This window comes from Amblyomma mixtum, chromosome 1, assembly GCF_055824585.1.
Source record: "Amblyomma mixtum isolate Tamu chromosome 1, ASM5582458v1, whole genome shotgun sequence".
NCBI lineage: Eukaryota > Metazoa > Arthropoda > Arachnida > Ixodida > Ixodidae > Amblyomma > Amblyomma mixtum.
The window spans coordinates 279,117,378-279,133,311 of record NC_143012.1 but is presented as its reverse complement, the minus strand read 5'-3'; the positions used below and the strand labels follow the sequence as shown (position 1 = coordinate 279,133,311).

The following is a 15,934-nucleotide window of genomic DNA, read 5'->3' as shown; positions in this document are numbered from 1 at the left end:
TGGTGTTCCTATGTGGTGCTGTTCCCTTGTCAAGAATCTAGCGGTTCCCAGCCTCAGTAATGAATACCACGTTGGAAAAAGAAAAACGGCGATAGCACACCGCTCTCGTGCAGTGAAGCTGATCTGCTCGTTCGAAACACAGGCCCGGCGCAGTCCCGGATATCTTTATTGCATTTCTGAGACAGTCAAACAGATTGCGGGTCTTTTCGAGGCTGGAAGCCTTGGTGCTCGCACACAAAAAAAAAAAAAAAATTCCTCTGTGCTTTTCTTGGTTTTGGTGGTAAGTTGTCTTCGTTAATACGTGGTGTATATTGTTCAATGAAAATTCTGCCCCAGATGCAGCGCTTATTGAATCGCATGACCACTTTTTTTTTTTACTGATTTTATTTTACTTGTCTTCTTGGTCCGTCATTCTCCCGTGTTCTGAAAAAAAGACGAATCTCTATGTCAATACTTCAGTGAAACCGTACACTGCGCATTGCCACCAACGGACAACGCAGTTGTCACAAATGAATAGAGACCGAGATCACTCTTGACATGAGCGTGCATACGTGTTTTATTTTATTTTTCGAGAATACGTAGCAGCCAGTGAACGACATAGTTCTTAGAAACTGTTCTTCCTCAAGAAGTCTTTGTGGTGGTGGTGGTGGTAGTGGTTTATTAAAAGAAAGGTGAAGGAAAAGAGTACTGCCGGTCGCGGCAATTGCTATCTAATATCAAGCACCCGAGCTGCAGCCGGCGGAGCTGAAAGGGAAAGGGAGCGATAGCAAGAAAGGAAAGGGGAGAACTTTGTACACTATTTACTAAAGAGCATAGTAGCACCTCCTTCCCAGAACATACAAATGCTGATGTGAAACAATCATGACAACTTTTCTGGTGAAGCCCAATTCCCCATCGAAGCTTTTGTGTCATTGTTCTTTAAGAATGCGCCAGACTCCTATGGCACTACGAAAATACTCATATTTTAGACCCCTATCAAACTGTATTGTCAATAACTGATCTCAACATGGCTATTATATACTCGCCCATACACGCTCTTATAAAGCAAAGGAAATCGGTGATTCAGCGCATTCCCCACGGTCAAACGGACGAACTGAGACGCCCGCAACGGGTCAGTGGTCCGTTCCAGTCTGCTTCCGCGCTGAAGGAGCTGTTGAAATGAACTTCCACATCTGCGGCGGTGGAGTACCGCTAGGACGTCATTGCCGCCGCCGCCGAAGTCAGATGCGTCGTGTTCTCGCTTCCACTGGCGACGTTGACAACACAGTTCGATCCTTTACGCTCTTTGAAAAAAAAACGTCTCGCTAAGGTACAAATCTGACGACCTTGAGATAAGGGAGCCCAATGCGAGCACAGTTTTAGTTTAGTTTATGGGGTTTAACGTCCCAAAGCGACTAAGGCTATGAGAGACGCCGTAGTGGAGGGCTCCGGACATTTCGACCACCTGGGGTTCTTTAACGTGCACTGACATCGCACAGTACACGGGCCTCTAGAATTTCTCCTCCAAAGAAATTCTAGCCGCCGCGGCCGGGATCGAACCCGCGTCTTTCGGGTCAGCAGCCGAGCACCATAACCGCTGAGCCACCGCGGCGGCTTAGCACAGTTTTGACACCGATATAAGCGTTCTATTTGATTGCAAGCGCTGCGCAATACACATTCTTACAGAAAGCAAAGCGAGAGGTTTGCTTTCGACAGCGGCAGCTTTTGTGTGTGTGTGTGTCTGGCAATCCAAGGGTAAGTGCCCGAGGTTTTAGGAGAAGAAGTGTTGATTCCTACTGTGCCTCCCTCTCTCGACTCGATTTGTTTTCACGAGGTTGTTCCATGCCTTGCCAAAGCAAGTCGCATCCGCATTCCTAAAGACGAGAAACTCGGATTTCGGTCTCACTTTTCTTTTTTTTTTTTTCTGGGGGGGGGGGGGGGGTAGTGGTTTATTTAAAAAAATAAAAAAGTGAAGCAAAAGAGTGTTGCCGGCCGCGGCAATTGCTATCTAATATCTTAAGCACCCGAGCTGCAGCCGGCGGAAATGAAAGGGAAAGGGAGAGGATAGTGAGGAGAAGTATAGAGGGGAGCGACAGCAAGAAAGGACAGGGCAGAGCTTTGGGGCGAGACAGTATTCAAGCGATGAATGTCCTCTACACTTCTTGTACAGCAGCTGCGGAACACCGGTAGGCTCACGGCACGTGCGAGCAGTGGCAACGGACAGAGACGCGAAGGCCCATCCGGGTTGCGAAGGCTGCAGCCGTTTGTACAGCGCCTTTTTGTGTTGCCTAGAATGAGACACGGGGTTCTAAAATGCGCACCAGACGCAACTGCAGTGCCAGCCAGGTGGGCCCAGACGCGCATGACCCCCGACAAAGCCGAGTACCCGACTACGAAGTAAAAGGGCGCACTGACCGAAGCCTGGTGAGAAGTCCAGGAAAAAAGGTGCTGTTTCGGTTACGTCTGACATGCCGTCCACCGTAACAGAAGGGTCGAACAGTGAGTCGCCCGCGCACTGTCGAGGATTGCTTTAACTGAACCCCGGCTGTAGGGTTCCCACATGCCAACGTCATTGTTCAGGGCCGTGAAAACCATTCTTCCACCGAAAGCCGCCGTTCTTCTTGCTTACTCGAAGCTCCTAAAGACTCAAGCTTCGGTTGCATGAATTCGACAGAAGTCGACTCAAGTCAACTTTCTGAAAGAAAGAGCAGGTTTTGAGAAGGAAAGGCGTGCTTCGTCCTCTACTCTCTTCCTCGACGTTTTGCACTTTCCCTGGAGTCGACTAATGTCGAATTCATGTAAGCGCGGCTTCACAAAAAAAAACCCTTGAAGGGCAGCCGCCTCGGTGCGGACCACTGTATGTTGGTTCTGCTGTGGAACCTCGCGTTCGCAATATTTGCGCAGCTCAGGTACCATATTGCGCTTGTGTTCTCGATTGGAGGAACAAACCGCAAATCCGTCGTCATTTGTTTAACGCGCAGTGGCGTTAAAGGGGCTCTGAAAGGGGCTCTAATAAAGTTGCGGCATGCCTGGGATGTTAGAGCGTCCCGCGTCACGAATATCCTCCAGCAAGGATTTTTTTTTTTTGTGCGCTTTGTAGAAGCTGAGTTATCATTAGTCAAAATTTGAATTTCAGTGTTTTCACACCTTTCCCTCTCCTCTCGTCACTTTTTGCACGTTGAAAAGTCGGCCCTCTTTCGCCGGCCCCATCGCCAGGGGCAGAGCTTCCTGAACCGCCGGAGCTACGCTTCTCACTGTTCGTGGCAATGGTAGCTGCCTGTCGTCTGAAAGAATCTAATACCCCTGCTACATGGGCTTTTCTAATGCCTTCCAACCACATGTCATTCGACTCGACTGCCTAGCTTGCACTGCTTCAAGTTTTTTCAACGGCATTCGGTTCAGATGACATTCAGTTCAACGGAGCACCGCGGAGACATTCCAGATTGTGGAATGCCTTCCAAATGCGAACTAAGTTCGCACCTACCAACAGCCGTCGCCTTCGTTTCGCCAATCCTACAGCCCCGCCTCGCGACAGCTTCAGATCTTCGAAATCTGCAGCTCGCTTTTTTCTTATGTTTGTTTCGAAGATAGCTCGTGTACTCGCCAATTGAGTGCTTGGAGATAATATTACAGCACTGAGCATTTACCGCATGAGCGCGAAATTTCCCCAGCAGTGCTCCGATGAGGACGACTGCACTCTAGTGCTCTTGTTTACATCGTTGTGTAAAAGCAGCTAGTGCTCGTTTGCGTGAAATAAAACGCGATCTGCGCTTTGCCTGTACTGATTGATCTAATGTCTTCTCTTTTGTACCGGTTGTGTCCATGCTTGTAGACGCTGTTCGACAACTCTGCAGGAAGCTCCGATGTGATCGCCCGCCTGGTAAACACTTGGTAGCCGGGTTGCTGATATGCCTTTAGATAGATAGATACTTGAGGCCTTACCCTTTGTTACGGGCGGGGACCACTAAATCGAGCACCCAGACCAAAAAGAAAAAAAAAACGAGATGAAAGCGCACAAGGAAAGAAAGAAAAGAGCGCACAAGAAAGGAAAAAGAAACGCAAATGCTAAAGCAAGCAAGGGGGGGGGGGTCGCTCATCGACCGCGTTCACATCCGACCCTGTTGTTTCGCGCGGTTAAACACAGTGCACCACCAAAGAGTCTGTCGACGCTTGGTGCGCAGCACCCCTTCGCTCTTGTCCTTGGAGTTGTCTCCTTCGTCGTCCACTGCAGCCGAGCGCCTGAGGAAGGGTGGCGCCCTCTGTCGGCATCGGATGGAGTCTCGGGCAGGACATCACAAGGCGCTCGATGGTCTCGGCAGATGCTTGAAGATAACGAACCTTGCAATCAATTAACGGTCTAAGGCGTGAAAAAAAAAATGAAATATAGAAGTACCAGAAGTCAAAAGATACACACCCGCGAAGAAATACATAAAGATTAATAATAACAATAATATTACTAAAAGTGCTTATTTGACTCTTCAAACGCCTTACATTCACTGCAACTTTTCTATCTGGTGAGCTGCACCGAAATTTTCGTTTTGTTATAATTTTGTCTGCTTGTTCCTTTGTTCTTCACTTCGCATTTAGCCGCTGTTTGCGTCTGGTCCTTTTATATTAATTGTACCACGTCGAGGACGTTGCATCATTATTCCTTCTTTTATATGTACACTCGGTAAAATCTAACTGGCTCGGGTGTTGCATCGCTAAATGCACCTTGTAAACGGTTATTTTCGGCTACACCGCTGGCATATGCATGCTGTAATTTGACGCGTGAGATAGCATTTCGTAGTTTCCTTTCTGTTCATTTAATGCTTGAGTGGAGTACTTGCATGCTTAGATCAAAGTCATCAGAAATATTCATCGTCTGCCACTAAGACGAGCCGAAACAAGCGGAATACGCACCAGTGGTTCTGGTGGCCCATTTGCGCTATACTTTGGGTAAACGACTTGTCTTCATGAAAGGAGTGGTAGTTTACACAGAGGAGGAGCCCATATGGACCAGAACCATTGCTGCGTATGCCGCTTGTTCCGGCTCTTCGTAGTGGCAGACGGTGAATATTTCTGATAACTTTGACCTAAACACGCAAGCACTCCACTCAAACATTATATGAACAAAAAGGGACCACGAAATGCCATCTCACGCGTCAAATTACAGCAGTGTAATTCCAGCGATGTAGCCGAAAGGAACCTTTTTACAAGGTGCATTTAGCGACGCAACACCCGAGCCAGTTAACGATTTGGCCGGGTGTACTTTTTATATATATACACGACCTGTGGCGCTGCTTTGCTCCAGGTTTCTTAGCCTGATATAATAGTTACCTTCCTTCGCCATTTATTTTGTCTCCCCAGTTCTCCTGTATTCTTCTAATATTATATTTGTACCATCGCTTGTTTGCATTGCATTGCATTTTTATTCATTTTATTTTCACCGCATCCCTTTCATTTCGCCCGAATTGCACCAGTACAAGCAAATGTCTCTTGATTGTTATTGGTACGATTGCTGTCATTTTCGACGTCGTCGTCATGATTATTATGAAAACTTCTTGCAATGACGTGGCCTAGTCGCTCCATGACGTTTCCGTGGGTGGGACTACAGAGCGGAGCCAGTGGCTTGCGGCTGCTCCGGCCCGAGCGTAGCTAAACCGGGACAAAGCTGGCCGTCATCCATCTGAGCCTGCGTCTGGAAGACCCTTGGGTTACGTTACCTGGCATCTTCTATCTTTTCCCTCTTCCTGGGTCTTCTCGATCTGTCATACCAGGGCCCTTAGATAATTTCAAAACTTTTAGACGGTTCTCTTCCTCATTTCCTTCTTCATAATAAGGCCCCGCCTTGTCTTCGTCATTTTCTCTTGCTGTTTCTAATTGCCCCAAAATTTCCTCGTCCTGTTTCTCCCACCCCGCCTTCGTTACACGGAAATGGTAATTTCTTTGCGTAATTGCGTGTTTTAAGGCAGTCTGATTTAGCTCGGAAGAGTTGGCGGCACTTATCCTCATTTTATTATTCGCTCTATGATGCAAGTGCACGAGAAGCCCTCGAAAAGTTCTGAGGCTAACTTAGAAGGAAAAAGCGCACAGCCGATCGCACGATGTGATGCGATGAATATGCATTAGCAGTACCGGTTGTACATGTCGCTTTTATTTCAGACATCCTCCACATGGTTTGGAACTGCGCCGAGTAACGTACCGTTTAGAGGAACTCAGCTATGAGCAGTGGGAGCTCGCGAAGGTGGCTCACACAGAGCTCCCCTTTCAACGCCAGCTGATCGGTCAGGCCTGGAGGGCCGTAATTCGCCAATGGTTTCCCTGGCCTGAGTGAACCACCCACATAATTACTTTATATTGATAGTTTGTTCTTTCTCTCTCTTCACAATTAATCGATCTTCCATTGCGTGTTTTAATTAGGTTTCTCGTCGCTTTTTCGTTCCGTTGCAGCGTGGGCTCCTGGTGTGCGGAGCTTCTGGAAGGTAAAGGTGACTGAGTGGTGGGTGGTCATCCCAAGAGTGAAATTTGGTGTGTGCTTGTGGGTGCGGTTTCTGGAAGGTGGATGTAGGTGGATGGTGAGGAGGTAGTTGGGTGAGTGATGGGGTGAGGTTTGCAGGTGGGTGATGCATTTACCGGTGAGGATCCGGAGGTCCATCTAGTTGAGGGTGCTTCTTCAGGAAGGTAGTAATGCCGATAAGTCGCCTGGTAAGTATGCGTGTTTTATCCTCTTAGTTCTAAAACGTACTTTCCCAACTTACCCTCAAATTATGCCACGTAATGAAAATCATGCGCTGAAAGAGACTGAAATCATAAGTTTGCTGAAAACAGCAGTCTATAATTGACCACAGACATAAGCTAATTTCCGTGCAGAGTCATCAGCGCTATGTACAGGAAAACTATAGTTATTTAGAAGGCTCCAGAGACATGGAGCCAGGACCGGTCACCGGGACGAGCTCTGCGTCTGAGCACTGGAGGCGCCGGGCTGCTTCTAGCGATCCCTACTGTGGCAGAGACCGTCACGAAGCTGCGTTGGCTAGAGGTAATTAAGTCACGAAAGCGGGCTCGTCGAGTTGATGAAACCGATGAAGAACTGGAGGTACGTCTGGAGAAGCAGCGGCACAGGCAACAAGGGTGTCTCAAGCGGAAAAAGGCAGCGGATACTGCCTACGTCTCCGCGTCGACATCGGCCACTGGTTCGGTTGTCTTTCGCTCCGTATCACCAGGCTCAGCCGTCAGCCGAGTTGAGCCACAGCCATTTTTCAGCAAAGTCTGCCCTTTGCGGACTTGTGGTGCCATTTATTCCAAACACTGCGCATATGACAGTAGCATGATTTCAACGTTTCCTGCAACTGAACTCTTTCAGTCATGAGCCTCTCCTTAATTGTTACAGCGGATTTTCAGCATTTGGCGTTCCCTTGGAGTGTCTGCTTATGCGGGTCACGCCAATGCGAGGTGTCAATGACCCTCTTGACATTCATCTAAAGTGTCATTCGCGCTGTGTCACATGATGAGTTTTAGTGACACTCGCTGCAGAACGCATTTGCCCCGTAGTGAGTTTGGCGAACTCGCTCCACTCGGTACGGCAAGGTGATGGTGATGTCTCAACAGCAGCGCTCCAACATAAAAATTGTTTTAGTAATTAAAATGTTAATATTTCCATCTTATTTCCTTGATATTGCTTTTTAACGATAACTGGTTTTAAGTCGTCAGCGACTAAAAGTAATGCGCACTCTTGAATAGCTACTCTAACGTTAAGGTTGCGATACGTGTTTGTTTGGATGAGTTGCCAATCTATGGCTTCTGCCGTTGTGAGGTTCTTAACAGGGCATTCAAAATTAGACATCCGACTTAAAAAACAAAAGATGAGCACTAAGCGAAAGTAGCTTTTTTTTTTGAGCGATGTTTGTTTTCTGGAAGGTTATGCGACAAAAGGCACACACAGTGAGAGAAAAATGGTCGTCGTTAGACTCCTAATTAACTAAAGTTAATAAACAATCTTGTTAGTCATAGTAGCTACAGTTCATTTTTATACTGGAAGCTTGTGCTTGTATTCCTGTATGTATAGGCTCTTCTTACATTTGGTAAAAATCTCGTAGCACTCACGGGTTCCAAGATATTCGCCTCTAAATTTGCAACTCGTGGCGCGTAATTACGCCTACAAGCCGGGGGCTACCGGCGCATCTCCCCAGACGGCGTGAGGCAGGCTTTTCCCAGTGGCATTTATTAAACTTCACACGTTGAAACTGAAACGGTAACAGTTATAAGCTTCGCCTAATTATGCGCCGTTAGCAGACGATGTGCTGTTTGCGACAACTGCGTCGTTCAGGGAGTTCTGCGCCTCGTCACCGCCTAGCATACGCAATTACGAGCAATTAGTTCGAAATTTTAGGTGAACTACACGGGCGTACCGCGGGAATTATACCAAATGGAGTTGGAAAGGAGCAGGACAGCCTATAAGTTTAATTTTAATTAAGCGAGGATGCTAATAGAAAGGATAGAAAAGCTTAATACTTAATTTTATCTTTAACTAGGAGATTGACCACAGCAGTTACCCTCGCGCATAGCCTTTCTGGAAATAAGATTTACGTTTACTGCTTATCGTTTGTTCTTAAAAATCCACAATGTCCATAGTTTTGAACCCCGTGTAGAATGGAAACAATGAACTTATCATACAACCGCCGCACCAGCGCTTCTCTATATATGCAGAGAAAACTTAAGAAAAAAGCTACCGTATGATGTGAACGGTCAAGGATAGAATTCCGCATCACGTGCCAGCACCTCGTACACTATTATAAATATTGAGCCTCAACCTTGAATCTCGAAACCTGAATCTTGTCACAAAATAGACAAGGCGTGCAATTACCTTTCGCACGTAAGCATACATTTGCATGAAATGGAGGAAAAATCAAAGGACATAAATACGAATAGGAAGATTGGCAGCAGGTCGAGTGGTGGTCAAGGTGAGCTGAACTTCATTTCGCTTAAAGGAACACAAGGCAGACAATGACAATAAAAGAGACAGGGTCTCTTAAAAACGAGCGCTTTATTGTTAGTTTTTTATTTTCGTTGTCTGGCTGTCGTTGCTGCCTTTCTTAAAATGAAACTGGAGCCTGCTATTTGACTTTGTTCACAGGTGGCAATCTACAGGAAAATCCATTCAAACGTGTAGCGGTAATGGGAAGTGCTGTATTGGCACCACGTATATATGTATGTCGAATTAGGTTGCCACTTCGATCATACAAGCATGTGTGTTCGTAGGGTGGTATCAGTGTCCAGTTCAACTTCGGCAGGCATTATTTAGAGCTGCATCAGCTGCGTTTGCAGACTTATCAAGCACTTATCTTGATCGGTGGCGGATGTGAAGGGAAAAAAGGGTAGCTCTAAAGCGCAAGAGTATCGCGGTTCTCTCGGATTCTCACCTCGATAAATCGATAATCTAAGCGTTTTGTTTCCGGCAACGAAGAGCTTCAGAGGTTCGGCGGGAGGGTGAGAGAGTGGTTGTACAGTTGATACTCTGTGTTACGAACAGACGCCGTCGGCCAGCCCGCGCCGCAGTTGGAGCTTCGAAGAAGCGCTCCCGGACACGACTCCCGGGTCAACAACACTCGGTCAGCCACAAACCTGCGAGGCAGTCTCTAGGACGGCCCCATCGTGGTTCTTCGTTTGTCGGACTGTCGTAGTGCCCGGTGAACAAACTGTGTTTGCTTTGTTAGCCTCTCTCGTGTGTTAGTGCAATGTTGTTGCAAGATCTGCCTTTGTGTGTAGCCTCCGTAACGTATTGCGTTGCATACGTTTCATTGTTTTCGAGAACACTGTGCGTGTGTTCTTATGAGTGTTATATAAATCCTCTGTATCGCCTCTTTGCTACATGAAGCTGGTTTTGTTTGTGAACCTTTGCCTCCGACCCCTTCTCTGGCTTGTGACAGGCTAAAGCTGGGCACTAAACGACCATCCTCCTTTGCCACCTGGTGGCTGGTTTCTGGCTGAGTCGAGGACATCTCCTCAGAGACCAAAACAGCTACCCACCCAACGCTCTAAGGGAGTCTGGGAGTGCACGCACCAAGTCTGTATTGGTGACATCTCCTCCTCCCGAGCCAGCCAGACCACACCGAAAATTGCCGATTATAGAGGACAGAATTTATTTACAATTATATACAAGTGCGGTAGCACAACTTCGCCGTCAGTGTACGGCCTCTGCACGGTCTCCAAGTGCGTTCTTCTCGTCGACTCCACTGCCGGCCGCGTTCTCCGTCGCCTTTTATGCCCCTCTTCCAGCACGCATCATCCGCGTCAGCGGGTTCTTGATCGCTCTCTTTTTCACCTCGGTTCTTCGCCCTGTTGCAGGTGCCGGTCTCCCGTCCCCAGCTCCACTGCGCGCCGTTCTGGGGTGTATCTCATCCGTCCCCATTGAGCCGCAAACACCACACACACAAACACGAATACGTCGGCCGTTTGTTCTGCCGGTATCTCGAAGACGACGGGACCACGCGCACGACGCCTCCACCGCCACTGTGATGCGTAACGTCTTGGACCGCAGCACACTCACAACACCAGTGCGCGGTTGATGTCCCGCGGTCCTTCCGTGGGCACTATGACGACATGAAAAAGAAGGACGAGGAACCCTCATTATCCCTTTAGCCCCGCTCGCCTTACCAATGGTGCTGGTGCTGCAAACCTCGGCAGTGCATCAGAAGCGGCCTTCTAGTTTCCCTTTTCACGGAGGCATTTGCCACACACCTGCGATTTCACGCTGTACTCGCGGACAGTTTTACATTACGCCAGGTTTTCGCCTCTTCGGCGTCGCCGCACTTAGAGCCGTGGCCACACTGTGACGTCACACCACGGCTCTCGATTCTCCAGCAACTCGGCTCATCGCGGACGCCACGCGGCCACCGCTCCTGCCATTGTTAGCCATTGTCCGCTCGCTGCGCCCTCTGTATGGCGTCACACCCCGCGCTCCGCTGCTGTCGCAGCCATAGTTGAGGCCGCAGTATGGATGGTGAGAAGTCAGTCAGCCTGAAGGAGGCCAGGAATCGCCGTAGGAATGAAGTGAAGAGGAGACCGCGCGTTGAATGCTCAAACAAGATTTCTAACTACAAGCGAAGCCTAAGCGCAGCCGGGGGTCTGTAGCTATCGCTACTCGACTAGGTTTAACCAGAGCTAAACCACAGCCAATTTTTGTGATATCGGGGCGATTACTGCTAGTAATTTTCTCTGATTGACGATTAACGACATGCTTTTTCGCGATTAGTTTACTCTCACTACGCGTCATTAGGCGATGCGTTTGTCTTTGGCCTTTACGTGTGGTAGTAGAGGTGCCGTATGTTGCGTAGCGAGACGAACACGTCACGGCAGCCAGAAGGAGGAAACACTTTTGGTAGCGCCATTCGTCCTGCTCATGCCGCTGGGTCCGGAGGCGGCTCGCGTGGCTGGCACTTGCCGCCACCGCGAGGACGGACGCGTACACAGGAACCGCTGGATTCGTCGTTGGTGCGCTACAGCTGTCCGGACTTTCGAAGCCGCATTACGCTTCAGCATGGCCACTACTTCTTTCGCTCCCACCGTCATGTGCGAGCTGAAGAGGCCAATCCCTGCTCGGAGGGAGAATTCTTGCGAAGCGAGTCGCAAGCTCGACGCGCCTGTATGGACATTTTATGTAGCCAGGCGTCCTTCGTCCATATGTTGCTGCGCGCCCCTAAGCGGATAGTCGCATTTCATAGAGCTTCCATGCGAGCTGTCATACTCCATCAGCGCCGACATTGCCGACCTGCTATTCTGTCGCGACCGCAGCGTCTTTAGCTGCGTCTACATACCCCTCGTCGCTGCCTGAAGTGTCGGGCAACGCGGTCACATCGGCTGGCACTGCTGGAATCACTACTAACACCTCCGGGCTCGTATCATGCAGTCTTAATTGTAGCATCTACCCTGGATGCAAGCCTGTCCGGCACACCCGCAACAACTGCCGTGTCAACCTTGTCCGGGTCTCTTTCTTTCGTGGCCGCACCTCCGACACGGTTGACAATTTCGTACTACATCTAGATCGCGGCCGCAGTGCCGCCACTACCGTTTTCCACCTTGTGGGCAACCCTTTCTGTTCTGTGAATCTATCCCAAACACTCCACAATGCCCTCCTCTTTCTCTAGACATGCAGTTTCATGTTTTACGCCGGCCGCCCCTTCCTTGGCCTCTCTCTCGCACCGCAATTTTTCCGCTGCCAATTTTGTCCACGAAAATTTCAATTTCAACTTTAGCAGCGCCATCTCATCGGCGAAGGACAACCCCGACCCTCCGCTGACGCGTGCTACCTCGGCTACCTCGCACCCAGCTCCAACTGCCTACCTCCTACTCATCAGTTCCCTTCCTTGCCGCTGACACTATGCCCCTCAGCTGTCATAGTGCCCAGCGAAAGGACCTACAACACACCAACCTGCTTCACTGGAGGAGATGGCTTGGCCTACTGGGCCACGCCCGAGACGTTCGCTCAGTCCATGGCCTTGTCCGCTCAGCGTCGGGAGATATTGTCGACTGCACCAGTCAGGCATGGCTCCTTCCTCCTGTTCTCCACCTCCCGAGTCATCGAGGTCACATCGAAAATTGCTGATTACACTGGACAGAATTAACTTCCAATGATTTAGAAGTGCGCTGACACAACTTTTCCGTCCAGGTGCGGGCTCTCTGCACGTTGTTCAAGTGCGTTCTTCTGGTCGTTTCCGCTGCCGACCACGTCCTGCCGGCGGTCCCGTACATGCACCCCACCCCCTCCACCCCCTTCCTCCTGGCCGTCACGCAGGCATCCACCGCTCCCAACCGCAGAGCGTGACTCGATCGGATGACACCCCTTTCCGGGGCGGCTGGCTTTGCGGGAGCGAACATTTCACGTCGCCTCTTGACCGTTTTGGCGGTGCTTGTCTGCCGTTGACACCTCCACTCCGCGTCGTTCTGGGGTGTAATTCGTCCGCCGCCGCTGGCCGCACGCACCCCACACAAAAGCACAGATACGCCGGGTGTTTGTCCTGTGAGTATCTCGAGGGCGACGCGATCTCGCGTACAACAAAAGGAAATTTACCTCTCGTTGTCCAAGATTTAAGGCAGCCGTGAACACTTTAAAGCGTTAATCCATTTCATGGTGCCTAAGTACGAGACCTCCGTGCGTAGGGAGAGGCAACCCTCAAGTGGAGTCGCTTCAGTCATTGTAGGTTTTCGTTGTTCGTTTTAAAGCGCTAAAAGCATTAGGGCCTACTTGAGGTCTGTAGGGAAGCTATTCTCCCCTCTCTTTTTTTTCAGTTTTGGGGGTAGCGTAGGTTAGAACCAGACATACGAGAAATTCCCTAACCAGAAATTCCTCTCTGTTAATCTGGGAAACTGGTTTCGTTCCGCACTAACGTTTCGAGCAACTGCGGCATGCATCGGTTCATTCTTGCAACAAAATGCTTGCAGCTACAATTACAGTTCGTACAAGAGAGCGATACTTATCGCTGCAGCACGTAAACGGAAGGGCTCAAGTAAAAGGCGTTGCGAAGTCACCATCATGACGCAGTTCGAGGTTTTTCTGCTTTTGGTACTACGTGCCAAGATGCTAAAATGGCGCTCTTCGTTGGAATCCTTGAAGTAAAGATTTGATTATGCAGATTAAACGCGCTTTTTCGTGATAGTTCGAGAGAAATACAGTCACCCAGCTTTACTCTTGGTATCAATGCGAGTGTGAAGCTTCCCTTTTTTGCTGTAACTCTTGATGTAAAAGTTCATGAACATTACAAAGAAGAAGATACCCTGCGGTAACGTGATGCACATGTGTGTCAAAGGATAGCCGCAGTCCTTGAACAGTGGAACCAACATGTGGATGAAGAGGACCACAAACTGGGTGAGCTGGAACTGCGTAAGGTAGCGCTTCCACCACAGGTACTTCTGCACCGACGGTCCCATCAGGGATAGGAAGTAGTAGGAGTACATGACCACGTGCACGAAGCTGTTGAAGATGATGCCGAAGGCAGCTTGGCCGTCCGCACCGTAGGCGAGACCGAACCAGCCGTTGAAGACCACCAGGACGTGGTGCACGACGTGAAGGACGGATATGTGCGAATCCTTCTTGCGCAGAACGAAGAAGATGGTGTCCAGGAAATCCGCGATCCGCACCAGCACGTACCACCAGACGTGCGAGAGCAGGCTCATGGTCAGCTCGTCGCGCGCCTCAAAGTTGATTCCTTGACAGAAATAGTTGTAACCGCCGCCCCAGTAGGTCTTCGCGAGGAAAGCACCGCAGAAGTAGCAGTTGAGGAGCACCATGACCGCATTGTAAAGTATGATCAAGGGCTTTATGTTGTCGCATGGCTGGCGCCCCTTCATGAAGCGCGGTCCTCCGATCTTAACCAAGTACACGTAAGCAGCGATGAGGCATACAATGAAGCGCTTGTCTCCCGCCAGAGCCCATTCTGCAGTCCGGGGATCGCGCCTGAAGAAGGCCGTTGCTGCTTCGGCGCCTCCAGCGATGCGGTTCTCCATGTCTGCTCTGTGCGGTCCTGGCCCCCCGCACCGCTGGTCGCCGATGTGGACTTCGCGCGGCCAAACTTGTGTCTGAACAGCGCGTGGCCGGCACGCGCTGTTTTCCCCCCTTACTTCCGCTTAGAAGGAAGCACCTTTTCCGCTGCGCACTTAAGGACGTAGTGCCAAACTGTTTACATGATCATTGGCAGCCTCTGCCTCATCGGAGTTAACTTTCCTCACCGGCGTGAAAAGAAATAAACATAAAAACGCGGCACATGCTCGCAATCGAGATTTATCTTATTTGCATTCAACCTCGGCGTATGGTCGGTCACGCACGCACGGTGACCAAATGCCAAAATAATATTTTCCTCAATTCGACATCGCGGTACCGCTATCTATGTCAATAGCTACTTCCTCTCTTAAATGTTGCCGCCTGTTATTCAGGAGCCGGTATTAGAAACAGGGACGCGGAAAGATTCGAGAGACTCGGCCGTGGACGCAGGCGATGGTCCTTGGAAGCGATGTTTTTCTCGTTCTGACGGGCGCCAACCTCCATCGACTGCACGTGCATATAAACAGACAGAACGGGACAGCGTGCCAGCGCTGTGAATACAAAATTCCTGAGAAGCCACGAATGCGCTCCAAGCGTCATGGCAAAGTAAACGACTGCTAGTTCTTGGGGAGGAATGCGTTTAGATCATCGCAGCCTGCTTCACGTGGCGGAAAAGGAGGCAGAGATGGTCACAGCAGTTTCTCTATTTCAGCTCGTCCGACTTTAATTTTCCGCCTCGTTTTCGTGCACGTTTTATGAATAATCTGTGCTTACCCATCGGCCACCTGCAGCACATATATATCCCCTGCTCTTTAGAAAATTTCTGAAACTATAGGTTGGTGGAAATAGAAAGGAACCTTTTTTCTGGAACAAACTGTAAACAACGGTGGAAAGCAGTTATTTTGATAATGAAGTTAACTAAACTAATTATTTCCTTTAAATAGCACGGTGTGGTGGCTAGTGCCAATGACAGGTTCGTAGCCACAGACAAGACAATGCCCTATTTTTGTTTTAAATGAAGAAAAATTCGTTCTTTGACACCCTGCAGCGTGAGGAAAGTCATTGCTTTTCTTTTTCGCAAGTAACCAGAACTGAGCGTTTGAGACGCGCAGAGAGCTCGCTGCAAAGACAGTGTGCGCTGGTGACGTGCTGTAATATCAGCGGTGCTCAATTCAAACTGCTTACGCTATTGTGGCGCGATTTACACTTCATCTTGCTCCGTCACTCTCGAAGTACGCGTTTCCTTCATTTACTCCGATTTCACTAGCTCACCGAATTAGTGAATGAAGCAACTCGAGGTAACCAACATTTGACCTCATGCGAACAAGTCGTCCCGTGTCTTAAACAGTTTCGGAAGAAATCGGCATCCATAAAGGTGTACACTGTTCTTATTCCCTTCCACAAACTGATGGAAAAAAAAGTTCAATATTATAAACACGC

At 49.3% G+C, this 15,934-nt stretch overlaps 1 pseudogene across 1 annotated transcript; it reads right to left on the bottom strand.

The window, feature by feature from the left end:
- Positions 1 to 10,083: 10,083 nt before the first annotated feature.
- On the bottom strand, positions 10,084 to 14,744 carry LOC149371858 (very long chain fatty acid elongase AAEL008004 pseudogene; annotated as a pseudogene). Its single transcript, XR_016286936.1, has 2 exons — positions 12,389 to 14,744; positions 10,084 to 10,550 (listed from the first exon to the last, which is right to left on the bottom strand). The product of XR_016286936.1 is annotated as a very long chain fatty acid elongase AAEL008004 pseudogene (transcript).
- Positions 14,745 to 15,934: the final 1,190 nt, after the last annotated feature.